Below are 17,101 nucleotides of genomic sequence, written 5' to 3' on the forward strand. Positions count from 1 at the left end.
TATTTCACTTTAGTCTCATATTTGGTTTCTGAAAACCACATTGACAAAGTATAGGCCTACACTAAAAGCACCATTCACTATGGCTATTACCAAAGAGGTTTGTATCTGTTATTTTATTTTCTCATTAAAATTTATGTATATCTAAAACTATATATAGTCATCAGTATTGATTTCAGGGGAATATTTTTGACAGTAAAAATATTTGTAGTAATTTGATTTAGAACAAACTATTATTATTATTATTATTATTATTATTATTATTATTATTATTATTATTATTATTATTATTATTATTATTATTATTATTATTATTATTATTATTATTATCGATCTAACGAAAATGAAAATTCAAAGTTTGTAAATTGAGATTTTTCGCCCTTGATTTAATTTTCCTTTTCTTAAAAAAAAAAAATCAATAACAAAACCTTTTCCGATCCTACTATATCTGCAGAGTTATTCTGATCTTGACTAAATTTGGCATGATTCTAACTTGATTAATATGTATGTAAAATATTTTCCTGTGCTAACATTTGGTTCCCGAATTATTGACAAACAGATTTGATTTGAACTTTGTCAAATTTTCGCTTAAAACTTTCATTAAATGCAGTGTGTATTTGTTTTGAAGACCTGCTAAAATTGTTATTATTATTATTATTATTATTATTATTATTATTATTATTATTATTATCATTATTATCGCCGGTCTAACGAAAACAAAATAATTTGGTGTGATTTTAGGATACCTTTTTAGTAGTGAGGCTATATAAGACGCGGACCTACAGTTTAAGGTTGAATCCGAACAAGCATACAGCGTTAAAATTTCAAGACTTTCCCATAGGAAATCGAACCCGTGCGCCAGCAACTAGACTAGTAAGGATGGCTAAGACGAAAATATATTTCAAGTTGATATTTTATTTCTTGATTTAATTTTTCCTTTTTGAAAAAAAAAAAAAAACAGAAAGTATATATATATATATATATATATATATATATATATATATATATATATATATATATATGTATAGGCGCGGATCCAAGGGGGGCTATGGAACCTTTGACGCTCAGATATACACTGGATAAAATGGACTTCAATCCTGTTTTACACTGGATAAAGCGGCAAACTATGGTTTAGCCCCTCCATGATCATATCCTGGATCCACCACTATATATATATATATATATATGAAAAGTATTTGTGGCCCATATCGAAAGTTCATATTCGTTGTACACTCACTCGCGCTTCCTCTTACGAACCAAAAGTAGTGAACAAAAGGATCGTGGGTAATGTTTTCACGAGGGATGGAAAATGAACCTGTTCTTGTGAAAACGCTCCAGACAGGTTCCTATCTTTAGCATGGGTTCTTGGTGCCTGAACCGGTTCAAAAGCAGGTCAGAACCGGTTCTTTTTCCATCCCTGGTTTTCACGTTCTATAGCAGGGTTCTTTAACCTGTCTGGCAATGCGAACTACAGTAACAATTTCAGTGATGCTTGCGGGCTACTAAGCTATAATACAATATTATGGTTGCTCACATGGCAAGACGAGACAGAAAGTCATGACGAGATACTAGATGAGACAATATTCGTGGTTAGATACGAGACGAGACATAACTCTTCCAGTAGATACAGATACAGTTTTCGAGACGAGACAGTATTTTTAAAACCGGATATGAAACGAAACAGAGCTCTCCCATGATAAAGAGATATACTTTCCGAGTTGAGATACTGCATATCACCTTCACGACGACTCCTTTTTAAGATGAGACAGGTTCAATTCTCGTCTCTTAGGCTTGTATTCAGATCTGTAAGATTCTGCCATCTACTTTCAATTAAAGGAGTTCTCATTTTAACAGCGCAGGCCGCACCAAAAAGCTTTGTGGGGCATCTCTGACCCGCGTGTCATACGTTGAAGACACATGTTCTATATCCTTAAAACAATCGTTAAGTCGAATTAAAGTGGATATTATTGAGCTAAGGAAGAAAAGTGTTTTAACTTTTGCATTTTTCCCTAAAGGACATTTTCACCAAATTTGGTGTGGCATTAAGAACCCACTGAAAGGACGTTCTTATGTTGAGACCGTTTTCACCAACAATGTCTTTAAGGAATGGAAGCAATAACTATTTCATATAGGACATTAATTTCTATTAATTAATATTTATCAATAGTTAGTTTTGTACCTATAAAAATATCATGAATCAACAATGCCTTTGGTGACTTCTTCGGTGAATTAAAATCAAGAATTGCAATTTGTGTATTACTGATAAGTTCATGTTTTAATTGACGCTGTTACCTACTAATCTTGGGAATATATCCAATACTGTGTAATTTTAAAATAGAAAAAGCAAAAAGTAGTAGATTTAGGTGAATCTGGGTTGCGCGTAGTTGATTTTAAATGATTAGTTACGTACGATAAATAGCAATACACACAATTTCAAGAATGCTGAAAAAAATAGTGGGTGTATTTGTTTTCGCACATCCCAGTTGATCCTTTTGTCTGTGCTATAATCTATATGTACATTTCTGTTACAGATTTTTCTGGCTTTCGTTGTAACCTTGGTTCTGTTGATCGGAAATAGCAATGGTAAGTTTGTTTCCTGTTTGTTCATGTGTATAAACTCTTTTCAGTACAGAGAGTATGTCTATGAATCTATAATTTAGTATGTTATGTAAACTTAATTTATTCCCATCTGGAATGAACTCAAGTCTTCTGCACCGAAAGCAACAGCGGGAACTTTTAAACCACGAGGTTTTCTTTCTAATTCATTTCCTAGTATTAAAATTTAACATGTTGAAAAGTTTCTCATGTTTTCGAAAACTACAATTATCCATATTACATAGCAAAATCTGATGATATTAAAATAACCCAATTTGTCTACTACTGTTTGCGTGTTGTTTCAAGGTCATCATTTTCCTCTAAGATATAATAAATACTAGAAACATGGTGCATTAAAATAACAGATGGCAGGATGGCAAAACTTCATACAGGTGGCTGGAAGTTAGGTCTGCAACTAAAGATATAGAATCTCAATTGAGGTTAAAAAGGAAAAGTTATTAGTTAGTAATATGGACTTCTGCACTTACGGACATACTATTGCATAGCGAATGTGCTGAATTTGCAAAGGATTCATGTTACGACGGTATTACAACGAATACAATAAGAGGGTCTGCTCTATCGCATGTGTGCAAAATTTGCATTTGCATGTGGCGCTAAGTTTTTGGGGCGGCAAAAATGCCATAAATTATACAAAACTGAAATATATAAAACATTCATTATTTAATATACATAGGCCTGTTTGTAGTTCAAAGTTAATTCCTGACAAACAAACTGAAACTTTATACGTTCTCACCGACCTCCTTATATTATTATTATTATTATTATTATTATTATTATTATTATTATTATTATTATTATTATTATTATTATTATTATTATTTTCTGAACCTTATGTTTTTACTAATGCTACTATAATTATGATGGGGTAACGTATTTAACACCGTGGCTCTTAAGATATTCTTTCTAGGGAAGGGATGTTAAATTATATTGTTGCCCGGGACGGCAAATTGCCTGAGGCCGACCCTGCATAAAAATATATTATAATAACCCCTCGTATAGCTCGTATAGTACTATTATATAGTTGAACCGGAACGAACAGGAACTTCAATTCCGAAAAATATTAGGATTAGGATTAGGATTTAAATTTCTGGGCTTTCAGCATCTAAGGCCATTTAGCCCTTCACGTATGAGGGATGACGTCCCTCGGCGAGCACACAATCCGGGGAAAGGGAGGGAAGGAAGCGGCCTGGGACCTATAAGTTAGGTACCACCCCGGCATTTGCCTGGTGTGAATGAGGAAAACCCAGGAAAACCTCATTCAGAGTGGCTGGCCTGAAAAAGCGGTTTACACTTTTTCGACCGAGTGCCCCCACCGGGAATCGAACCGAAGGCGAGAGCGTTAGCGACTACGCTACGCTTAGCTATTCTGCAGTTCAGTAAGAAATTGGCTCGTGAGCCGTGTGCATTATAGCCGTTCCAATATATATATATATATATATATATATATATATATATATATATATATATATATATATATATATATATTGAATTAAATTACCACAGGTATATTGAGTATTGAGCGTAAGGTCTTCACCTTAATTTCTATATCCTTTTACAAATATATATGGTATGTAACGATAATTTAATGGTGGTAAAGTTGTAGGGCATCCTTATATTATGTTCATGGTGGTGTACGGATATTATATTATATTTATAAAGATTATAACAGAATATATATATATATATATATATATATATATATATATATATATATATATATATATATATATATATATATATATATATATAAAGAGGTAAGAATGTATGGATAAAGTAGAATTCATGATAATTAATTCCCGTTGCCATTGTAGGTTTGACAGATGGTCTGTACATTATACATTTATTACTGGTTTGTCAGTATATTCAGATTTCCTTATTGGAGCACTTACAATACTATAATTACAAAAAAAAAATTGAAACCTTTAAGTTTTACGTCCCAGGATTATGCCGGTTATGGGCGTTTACACTTAGTCGATTTGCGTTCGATTCAGTTGAATTGACGTCACTTTCAACTTAATCGACCGTGTAAACAGGACTTCAACTTAATCGCTTGTTGATCGAAAGCGACTAATCGACTAGCAACTGAATTGAAAGACGTTCTATTTTCTGTGGTCGATTCTATTTTCTTCTGCTATAACACCGCAAATTGTACCAATTACTTTTTGCTTGGACATCTTTAAAATTGCCAGTCGATTTCGAATTGACCAGAGGAGAGCGAGTCGACAAGCAGCATTCAATTTCGGTTGAAACAATTGAACACATCCATCGATCTGATTCGGCCTAGTTGCTTCGATTTAGTCGCAAATGCAGCGAGTCGATTTAGCCGTGCGACTAAATCGATCAAGTGTAAACGCCCCATTAGGCTACAGGAGACGGTGCGTTAGATATATAAGAGTTTTCGTTGTTTAGTTTTTCCTTGGTTCTAATTTGGGCAACAGGTCATGTATGATTTACATTATATTCCGTTAATATTTTTGGCAACTTTATTTATCATTATTATTATTTTCAGCTGTTCCCATTGGAATCACCGGAGTTAGCTATCAGAATAACAATCAAATCTCCCTTCTTGGCTTCCCTGTGTACGCAGGCTATGGAAAATTGGGCTACGGTGGCTTCTTTGGATAAACACTAAAGGAGTTTGTTTCCAATGGAATATAATGATTTGTTAGTCATTCCTAGGCTAATAAATGATTACTGACAAAATCGTACTTAGCTTTCATTACACACTTAAATACCAAATGTTACAAGTAGTAGAAGCGTAATTGTAAGAAGTTTATGTGTCACTAAACTATAGAACAATCTATTGCTTAACAGTACGTAAATAAACCATAGCAAAAAAAAAAAAAGTCACAGTCAATTGTTTAAAAATGTTCTTCTGTAGCTTGTAAAGGACCTATACCTTATGGAAATAGAACTCATCTGCGGCCACTGCAACAATATTAAAGTTACATCTAAAGATCTGATACTATGCAGAAAGATCATATCTACTGTATGTGACCTACATGCACAGTAATAATTAGTGTACGTGTGTGGCAACACTGCTTACAGTTATTACCTGACCAGGATAGCAGTGCGGTTTTGGAAGGATGGCGCTGCTGTTGTGTTTACATCAGTTTGTTGGCAAGCGCGGTGGGACAGGGGAGCGGAGAGTTTCATTCTGCAGTGTATCCAACGGTATTTAAAAGTTGCAGTTTGGATGTTATGCATAGCCTAATCTCTTTCCACTTAATAAAGAACGTCGTAAGTTGTGTGGTTGTAATGAACCATTCTTGCAGTACTGCAGATGTATTGTGGATAGTGATATATGAATTACCAATTTAAGAACAACATAGAACAATTGACAATTCAGTGAGCTTCTATCGTGTATTAAGCAGATTGTATAAAAATTGATTACGTTTTTTTTTTCGATGTCATTATAAAACAGGAGCAGCCTGCAAACCGCTACTCGCTAATTTGTTCGCAAGTTAATGTGGAGGGTGTATTTTTGTTGTAGTTTTTTTTTTTTTTTTTTTTTGTTACTTAAAATTTTCTGCAAATAACTTCAATAACTTTTGAAACTGTTTGTCTTAGCTTGAGCCAGAGGCGGATCCAGGCTGAATGTTTGGGGAGCGGTCATTCGAAGTCAAATCAAGGTAAGAGTGTATTGCAAAAAAAAAAAAAAAAAAAAAAAAAGTAAGACAACTTTAGTAAAGAAGAAGTAGCTATTTTCTGCAATTTCTAGAACAGAAATGGCCACCTGCGATTTCGAAGGTGGACATTTTATTGCGCAAGAACGCCAATGTAAGTAATTTCTTGCAATTTATTGCTTTGACTTCTGCAACGTAAAAAAATGTAAGGCCTACCTATTTTAGGTTTTATTTTATATTTATAATACAAAAGTGAAAATTCTTAGATTTTATTTTTAAAATAAAAAATATCCTATTCTGGGGGGAGGCAATCGCCCGGGCCCCTGGATCTACCCATGACTTGAGCATATGCGTGAAGTGATTTATTACGAACAGGACAAAAAGAACTCTGATAGATTGATTACAAGTAATCCGGTTAGAAACACTGCTGCTTGCATTTTAGTTCCAAAACCGGCCGCCCGCACTCGTTGGCTGGTCAGGATATACATGTGTCTTTTGTCTTTGTTTACAAAATGTCGGAATCAGAGAAAGAAGTGCGTGGTAAAAGAGGTGCAAATTCTGAGAAATAATGTCATTAAAAAGGCGAGAGTTACAGGAGCTGTAGTCCCTATATGTTAATTAGAAAGATTTTTAAAAATGAAGCAATGAAAACTAGGGGATTTTAAATGTGCCAAACAATGTTTCAAAGAGATGTGACGAAACCTTCATAGCACATTCCGCCAGATTACAATGAACTCTATAATCACATTTTCCAGTGGCTCAAGCACCTCTATTGAAGAAATTAATGGCACCGATGTAGAATATTGATTACAGATACGTCAATGTATGGCAGTGAGATATTAGTAATACTCTGTAGCATAGTGCAAAACTAGATACTGTAAGACGGGGCTATTTTGCACCAGAATTAAGGAATTTTAAAGAAAATACCAAGCAACTTACAATGATTTAGAACGCTGTATTTTAAACATATAATAGCTAGTAATATAAGGAAAACGGTAATAGTATACATGAGAACCCCCTGTCTTCCGTGCGCGAGGATACTTCATATTATATATTTATACGTTACCAAATTAAATCACTGCGTTGTCTTCATTATATGTGCTTAACATTCTATTTTTACTTTCTAGAATAAATTTTGTTGATTTCGATTCGAAAAATGTTAAATATTTTTAAATTTATATCATGATGCAGACCAAAATCCTTGTTGCATATAATGTAATGCGCTATAGCATATAAAGTACAAGGGCAAATAGGTACGTTCTTTTTTATTTTCGTATCAGTGGATAAGTAAATGAAAGTGGGTTTGTTACCCCCTTTCTAAGTTCGTAGATACTCAATGAATAATCCCTAAAAGTATGAGCGTCCAGCTTCTTCTGGAACTCAGACGGTCTTACGTATACTATATCCAGGAAAACATTTGTGCAAGTGCATTAGTAAACATTTAGTATGACCGTAGTTATTGAAATATAAAGTTCGGTATGAAAGTAACCCCATGTGTGAGGATATTTTGCACAACAGACAAAAAGTATGTTTAACATACGAACATAATGTTTCTGTGCATTGTTTTCCCTTCAGTATTTATATATTTCACTTCCTACACAAAACTCCATGCAGTCTACAAATATTGATACAAGAATGATGGTACTGGTACCAATACTTAGTATGAATTATCGATATTTGTAAAGAAAATTATGTATTTTCTGGTAACGGTACAGGAACCACATTCTGATACTTTAGCATATGTCCCACAAAAATGCCAAATCAGGAACAGAAAATAAAATCCCCGTCAACTGATTTGCCTTGGTTGCTCCTTATGTCCGACAATATCATCCCAAATGTAATAAGAGGAATATTTACGCGGTTTGGGACTTTCACGCTGAAGCCCACCCAAATTGCATGACTTCTTTTCTTTTCTTTTCTTTCGTTTTCTTTTAAATCTAATGTTAGTCATTCCTATATGTATAAGCTTCAAACATCCTCAAAAGTTTAGTGATTTCTAAAATAAACTAAGCTTTTCGAAGTGAAGCCCCTCTCAAACTATTTTTCTGGATTCGTCACTGTTTGTAATTTATTTTCCAACAACAAGAAATCAATTTTCGCATCTACCTAAATAGGAAATTTACCTAAAATTAGAAGGCAGGAGGTACCACCAGCAGTAACTTCCTATCTAAGGGGTTACTTTCGACCGGTGCAAAGTAAGCCCGATTAGAGGCTGAAACCGCCTTCTCCCAGTGCTATCTTTATTATTATTATTATTATTATTATTATTATTATTATTATTATTATTATTATTATTATTATTATTATTATTATTATTAAACCGTTTCACACTTCAATTCAACTATTGTTTCAAAGTCTCATTATACACAGTAGTATTCTACGAAACTGACTTAACTTTGCCGGAAATTCTTGTTACTTGATATCGTTCAAATTTTGTTGGCTTTTACAATGACTGCTTTCCATACCTCTGCCACAACCAGGGGTGGACTGGCCATAATCAAGTACCGGCCCGATGGCCGCTGCGCCCTCCTTACATCAATGCCTTTCCGCCCTCCTCGGGAGGGGCTAAGACCCGTCTTAGCCTCGGGAAGGCGCACAGTTTCCTCTCTGAACACATTAAAAAAACAACAAAGCTATATACATAATTATTTTATAAATTCACTAGCCTTTGGCCAGCTAGGGCTTCACCCCAGACCCCTGTATTTGCTCGGCCTGCGGCCTTGCTCTTTCTGTTTTCGGCGTGGGAATGCTATTAATGATATTAGATTTACCCCTAAATATATAGATCTGACTCTAATATCGGTCATTTTGGACGATTTTTACATACCACCCTTACCAACCCCACGCTCCGCCCCAAATCCCAGTATTTGCTCGGCCTACGGCCTCGCTCTTTCTGTTTTTGGCTTTGGGAATGTCATTATAATGATCTTAGGGACCCTGAAATTTATAGATTTGACTCTAATATCGGTCATTTTGGATCATTTTTATATATCAACCCTCTCACTCCCACTGCTCCGCCCCCAGATCCAGTCTTTACTCGGCCTACGGCCTTGCCCCCTGGCCGAGTTTGGGTGTTAGTATAATATATTTTTCTTTGGGCTTCTCCAGAAATTCAGATATTTTTGAAAGAATCCCAGAAACGACTTGAGGTGTATTGGAACAAAACCCAAGCGTCTGTCTTGAGGCTATTGGGATAACTCGATGGAGAAGTAAAAGCATCACTGCTGTAAAAATATTTGGACACTTTCATTACTAAGCACCCGACTCAAAGAATGCCAGACCAAGAAAATCAAAACCAGTATCTGTGGAACTCGTAGCAGCTTTAAGTGTGATTGGCAATTCGCAAGAATTCAATTCCAAAGTCAGACATAATGCAATGTCTCTCATTCAAAAGTTGTGCTCCTTTGAGACTATCATTGTGACTATGATGTTTTTATTGATTTTTCACCATACCACACCTTCATCAGACTACTTGCAAACAAAAAACGTAGACTATGTCCAAGCATGGCGCCTGATATCCTCAACTCAAGATAAGTTGAAAGAAGCTAGGGACCAGTTTGACAAAGTCTACAAAGCAGCAGAACACTTTGCAACAGAAATGTCAAATAGTATTGAAGGACTCATTTCAGATGTTCCTGGTCTAGAACAAGTTATTATAGAAACAGAATTGCATGAGGTAAGATGTAGAAAAAGAAAGAAATGTCAGGGGAATCAGCTTCTGATGAAGTAATTGAAGACAGTAAATACAAATTTTAAGTAACCGTTTTCAACTGTGTTCTAGACCAAATTTCTAACAGCATGCAGGAACGACTTGCTGAAAATCAAAGCTTATACTTAGATTTAAACTGTTTTGATCCTGAAAAGTTCAAGGGTTTAAGTCTGGCTTCGTTGTCACTGAAAAGAATCACTGAATTAATTCCTGATTGTGAAGAGGGAAAACCTTAAGAAGAGATTCTTTCGTTTTCATCAATTACCGGCAACACAAGCGTCCTGTGAGCGAGCATTTTCAAATCTCAGATACATAAAAACAAGACTCCGTTCAAGACTTACAGATGAACGTCTGGAATCATTGTTCTTGATGAACTCAGAAAGAGACATTCTGACCAAAATAGACAACAATCTCATTATTGACAAAATGTACGAGAAAAGCAGGGAGATGCGAAGGCTCCTTCAAGCATAAAGCAGTGACTTTACTTTCATTTTCCAGTTTTGTTTTTGAATTTCTTTTTTCGTTAGGTAGGTATATAATTTTAAATTTACTTTTGTTAATTTGTAGTAAATGTTTCATGTATACTATTTATCAGCAGCAGTTTTAAAAATAGATGAAAAATAAGTTAATGTTATGATGAACACAGCTTTAAAAGGACAGAAGTATGAAAAATAGCATAAGCCCCAAACTTAACTCAAATCTTCAGTTATAATTAGGCTGTTAACGAATGTAGCCGAAGAATTTAAACAACTGGTGTGATTTTTGTAGTCTGAGTTAAAGTGTGCAGATTTATATAGGCCTAATATATTTAGTACTCAAAATCTCTTTGTTTATGAAAATATTGAATTTTATAATTCTATCGTGATTAACTGCAATAGCTACATAATCTTTTGTTGTTTTTTGTGTACTAATTTTCCGGGGGAAGCCCCCCGGCACTTTCTTTTAATAGGAGGGGGTATTCGATACAAGCGAAAGCCTCGGGTAGACGGCGCCCTCCCAGAGTATGACCGCGCCCTTTTTACATAGCCAGTCCACCCCTGGCCACAACAAACCCTCCCGGTAATTAAAACTGAAGTTAACCGCCAATATTATAGCCAAAATACAGTTAGACGTTCTATCTTACGGTGGCAGTTGAAACTTCCTCTTTACAGTCCATGGTTTTACCGACAGAGGACTGTGCAACTCTTTTCGTATTTTGTGCAAAGTAGCCCCTGATGTGGAAAGTAACCCCGTCTTACGGTACGGTACTTTTTTGGGTAAGAGAACAACTGCATATTTAATTTTTTCTTACTAGCAGAATACCCTTTCTTCGTACGGGGAGAATACGTTTCATTTTGTACATAAAGGGCTCAATTTGGATTTAAATTGCATCGAAAGTGTCACTGTTCGTCTCATCGACACTAATATCGGCCATTTTCGATCATTATATATATATATATATATATATATATATATACAGTGGCGTAGCACACTTGCGGGCCTCCCGCAAAGTATAAAGAAGGGGCCCTAGTTATAAAGCCGATAGAAGAAAGGTTGAAGTTCTACTTCTTTAAATCTTTATTCATCGCAAGACTTCGGAGCCCCCTATACCTCGGCCCTCCCCGCACTGCGAGGGTTGCGGGGCAGCTGCTACGCCACTGTATATATATATATATATATATATATATATATATATATATATACAATATGGCGCTAAATTCGTTGTATAAAAGCAGAGGAATGATTCCTGAGAGTAAAACAAACAAAAAAGTTCCATAAACGTTGGGCGAAAACCTCATATTTTTCGTGTTATAGGCTGCCGAAAACATGAAAAAATGAATTTTAAAGGTCCATAGCTCCAAAACTATGGGACCTACTCTAGTCGGGTCAAGACTTCACTTAGGAACTAGTACGTGCTCTATCCAAAATTACATGTTTTAGAATCCTAAGGTATTCACGCAACAATTTTTATGGAGGTAGTTGGAGAGTACTTTATATCATAGGACCGTAGTCAAACTCCCTATATAAAAATTGTTGTGGGAGCACCTCAGGATTCTGAAACACGTATTTTTGGATAGGGCACATAGTAGTTTCTAAACGAAGTCTTGACCCGACTACAGTAGGTCCCATAGTTTTGGAACTATGGACCTTTAGAATTCATTTTTACATGTTTTGGGCAGCCTATAACACGTAAACGATGGGGTTTTCGCCGTATGTTTATTGGAACTTTTTGTTTGTTTTATTCTCAGGAATCACTCCTCTGCTTTTGTACAACGAATTTAGCGCCATAACTATATATATAAATATAAATATACAGTGTTGGGTAAAGAGGCCCACACACGGTCCACGGTTTGCGCAAACATCATGTTTGTGCAAACATCGTGTTTGCGCAAACACTCGGCGATACACGATACAACTGTTTGCACAAACTTCAGTTCAATTTTGAGTTTAATCGCGTAAGCATGTCCACTGAAGCAGCTTGTTTAACGTTAATGTATAGTAGGCTATATAAATAACACCTACCCTCAGTGGCGGAACTTCAAAATCAGCCCTCCCCCCCACACACACAGATACAGAAAAATCTTGCCAAGACTTATTAGGACCTATAAAACAATTTAAGCATTTCATGTTTCTTTCCAGCACAGACATTCAAAGTCAGGCAATGAATGACACCATGTAAACACGAGTAACTACATGTAATAATCAGAATATTACCGCTACTTTGAATTAGGACTATTTACTAATTGTTTAAAACTGAATATAATATATTGTGAATGGAGTTTTCATGATTGTTACACTGTTATAATTCAACGAGGATATGTATGTATACACGGCTGATTGACAGTGACAGTTCTGGAAAAATATTATGTTGCTTATTTTCCTAATGATCTTTTGATTACGAGTTACATACGCATATACTGTTGTGAAATCTAATTTGTATTCAAATAAATTTTGTAATATATTAAATTTACCTCAGACTTGTAGCCAAACGGACTGTAACTGTTCCGAAAGTGGTTCTAAACTTACTCAGAAAAATAAAGATATCTTTTTCCCCAACTTTGATCACATCAGGAATGACAAAATCAGGTGTTATACCTGCTCAAAACCAATAATCTTAGGGTAAAATAGTGCGTATAGTTTTCAACGGGAGTAACAAAAATTATTTTTCTTGATTGCGATTGATGTCTGACTAAAATAAAACACATATAATCAGGGCCTCCTTACGTCTTGGGCCTCCCTGCCGTTGCAGAGGCAGTAGCTTCGCCACTGCCTACCCTACAGTTTTTTTTTTCTGTTCGTAAGATTGCTCTAATCTAGACTTTAGTCTGGCAATGTCAGCTTATGACCTTTGTCTGATCAAGTTTTTCACCCTGGCAGATGTTATTGGGTACTAGAGTAGACGAAATTTGTCGCTTGGTGTTGGTGAGCTCATTGCTTGATGAAATGACAAAGCAACTGTTTGTAACAAGCTGCTTGCAAAATGGGTCTGCAGTCATTCAGTCAAGGATTTTTTTTAATCTTATTTTTTTAGAACACAAAACCTTTTGTACGAATGCAACAAAACTCCGCGTGCTGCTATGCTCAGTGGAGGTATGATCGGTGGCGTTGGGCGCTGGAAAATGCCTGTTACGTGATGTCATGCAGATTATCAATCATGTCATTGCTGGAACTCCCGCGCTTCGGTGTTGATCCCACCCCCTTCGGCCCCACCGACAACCATGAAGGCGCGAACTCCAGAAACTATTGAAGTTAGCAGCACAACGACTGTTGTTACGCACGTTTGAAATGGTGCGGTGTGAAGAATGAAGACTATGTTCAATTTTTTTTTTTTGGTTGAGAACAAGGTCACAAATGAAAATATCTACCACAACATATGCACAAATTGACCACTACTTATATTAAATGAAAACATGTGTGGTCAAAAATATAAAACTATACTTACTAGTTTTTCTTCCACATCAATTATTTCATCCAAGGTCGAAATACCAGATAATTGCATTTCCTGGTCCCTCAGAAAGTCCATATGGGAAAAATACCACAACGAGGGTACATACACGTCATCTGTTCCACTTCCAGATCTTGTACTTGCATTTATCTTCTTTAGTTCTCTTCGGTATACAGAACGAAGTGAATTGATTTTATTCCTCACTGACTCTCTGTCCGCCGTTTGATCTATTTCCTTCATTTTATTCACTAACTTCTCATATGCCGCATTTTTCAAATTCCTGTTTTTATAATCTTCACTCTTTACCTTCAACAGTTCAGGTAAATTTCTACAAAGGTCAATAAATTCTCGCCAGAATTCTTGATTCCTATTCATTGACGCAATAGCGCAAGAAATAAGCGTCTGTACACTAGGCTTCCTACTCGGAAATAAAGCTCGTGTTTGCACAAACATGCCCATACACGGTCCACGTGTTTCCGCAAACATCATGTTCTTGTAAACAATTTTCGAACGAGTTCGATGTGGAAAATGTTTGCACAAACGTTTGCGCAAACAGTTCATACATCGCCACACACGGTCAAACTGTTTGCACAAACAGCCTTGTTTGCGCAAACCATGGACCGTGTGTGGGCCTCTTAAGTTAGTTGTAAAAATGTAACGCGTTATAAGTTACTTTACTTTCTCTTAAAATGTAACGCGTTACTTGCCCCCAAAAAGTAACTGTTACTTTACTTCGAAAGTAACGCGTTACTTTTAGGTCCGAAACTTTAAAAATGTGAAAAAAAATATGACTTCAATTTTCCGTACTACTATTACTACCACTATTATTATTATTATTATTATTATTATTATTATTATTATTATTATTATTATTATTATTATTATTATTATTATTATTAATTATAACAACACTGTATATAAAAATGAAAGATAGGCGGTTTGTGTTTGAATACTAAAAAACTAGTTGATTGACAACCTCAGTAGTCGTGAAGTCTAGGAGTCAAGGACATTGTTCACGAGCTTCTGAATTTGGGTTGAGGGTCTAGGTTGAGTATTCGGGCTCGAGGCAAACACTGTTAAAAGTTATAGGGCACTGGCTAAATATCTTCAAAAGTGCTCGGCCCGGGTTTAGAATTGTCAACGACTCGGGCAGCTCGGCTCACAGCTTCTTCACTATCGACCCGAACCGAGAAGTGAGCCTAGCCAACAGCTCACCCAACCGACTCGGCTAGAGCCCTCGGCTCAGTTGAGCCGAACCGAGCAAATGGCTCATCCCTACCAAGCTAGATCGAGTCGATGGTTCACCCCAAGTGAGCCGGTTCGAGCCATCTTCTCAGTTGAGCCAAGCCGAGCTGAGCTTGTTATAAAAAATCTCTTGTGGTCTCGCTATCGAGATGAGACGTGATGCGAGCAGTGTCTCCTCTCGAGAGCAACACTAAAAGTATTCCATATTACCGTTTAGCTTACATTTCTCACGGCTTTCGTTTTCCAGTATAATCAGGCCATGATTTCAAGACGACTTAAAACGAACGAGCCATTTTACAAACTCGATTGGACTGGAAAGTCGACGCGAAAAACTGATTCGGCTCGGAACTCGACACGAGGATATTGCCCTTGACTTGACTTCAAACTCGACTTGAATTCGAGTCGAGTCGAGTTTTAGCTCTATGCGGTTGCTTATTATTATTCTGCTAAACTAATTATATAATAATAACAATGTTGTTATGTAAAATTAAAAATAAAGAATATAGAGAAACATTACACTACTCTATAATCAACGGGACTCTAGGATAAGCAAACTGATCTGAAAGAACTCCATAATACATATCATCAGCAAACTATTTTCTAGGAATAAAGTAGGCCTGCTCATCAGAACACAGTTTATTCATATTAACTCCTTACTATAAATCGTTAATTATGGCACTCTAGTTGTTGATAAATATTTTCCGCCGGGGCACTTCAGACAATTTACTTTTAAATTCTGTCCACCATCATCCTCAGCTCTTAAGAAAATAGTTTTCTTTCAAATGTTCGATCGGTAAAATATTTTCGTTCTCCATCCTTATAAAAACACCAATCAAAGTAAAATAGACTACCGGTATCATTGCACTCCTAATTCACTCACTGAATGTATTGATTTGGAGCTGTCAAAATCTACGACAAAATCTTCCAGGTTCTTGCAATCAGTACATTTTAACTTCAATTAGTACTTTTCTGAAGTTACGTAGGATACAAATTTCGATAATGGTTTCTCAAACTAGCTTTATAAAGTAGTTCTTAGTAATAGGATTATTAGGCTTGGAGTTCATGGGGTTGTTTACAACAAAATAAACCATTTTTGTCGCCATGTGTATTATTATTATTATTATTATTATTATTATTATTTTTGCAAATTAATAAATATGGAAAAATACATTATTTCTATCGAAGTTAAAATGTATGAATTTATTATATGGGTTTTAAAAAATTACATTAAAAGTGTTACTCTGCGCGGGAATCGAACTGACGATTTCTGATTCCTTAGTCCAGTAGGTCTACACTAACCGTATGGCCACAGAGTACGATACTGAGAGGCAACATTTTCATTATGTTTTGCAGCCCCCTTTTTTGTGTGTCGATTCAAGTGCCATCCGCAAAGGCACTGTTTTCAATTTTGGGTCAAATCACTGTCACTTTTTCTAGAGAATTTAAATGTGCAATAAAAATGGGGGGGATATATTTAAAATTTTAAAATTACCATCCGTACCCCTGAAGGGTGTGTGTAGGGGTTGGGTTTGGTATCATTGGATAGCTTTTTCAAAACTATTTAACACATGTTATTTTTGTTTTGCTAATCGGTATATTTCGCGAGATATTGGACCGCGCCGGGACTTTTTCCGCACCCTGTATAGCCTATATATCCCCCTCCCCTGCCCCAAGTTGCGGGGCTGAATTTTGGATTTAAACAGCATCGAAATTGTCACTTCATTTCAGGGACCCAAACCGTTTCTAGCAGTTAAGAAGTTACTGCAATATTTTATCCAGTGAGTAGGAAGATTGAAATTAGTAGAAGCTAAAGGAGGAAGGCATACGAGGACAATGCAGAATGCAATGTTTCGTGACACATGCAGAAGCTTCCATTTTTCTTGATAAAGGTAATATTTTACATAAAATAAGAAAACAAATATGCTGTGTTTCTTTAAAGTATTATATTCATTAAAACTGCTTAGTATTTATTAAATCTGTTTA

At 35.7% G+C, this 17,101-nt stretch overlaps 1 long non-coding RNA gene across 1 annotated transcript; it reads left to right on the forward strand.

Annotated features, from left to right (window-relative positions):
- On the forward strand, positions 1 to 5,318 carry LOC145686667 (uncharacterized). Its single transcript, XR_014131633.1, has 3 exons — positions 1 to 97; positions 2,529 to 2,580; positions 5,123 to 5,318. It is a non-coding gene; the product is annotated as an uncharacterized LOC145686667 (long non-coding RNA).
- Positions 5,319 to 17,101: the final 11,783 nt, after the last annotated feature.

The sequence above is a fragment of the Thermobia domestica genome, chromosome 5, assembly GCF_964235325.1.
Source record: "Thermobia domestica chromosome 5, izTheDome1.hap1.1, whole genome shotgun sequence".
Lineage (NCBI taxonomy): Eukaryota > Metazoa > Arthropoda > Insecta > Zygentoma > Lepismatidae > Thermobia > Thermobia domestica.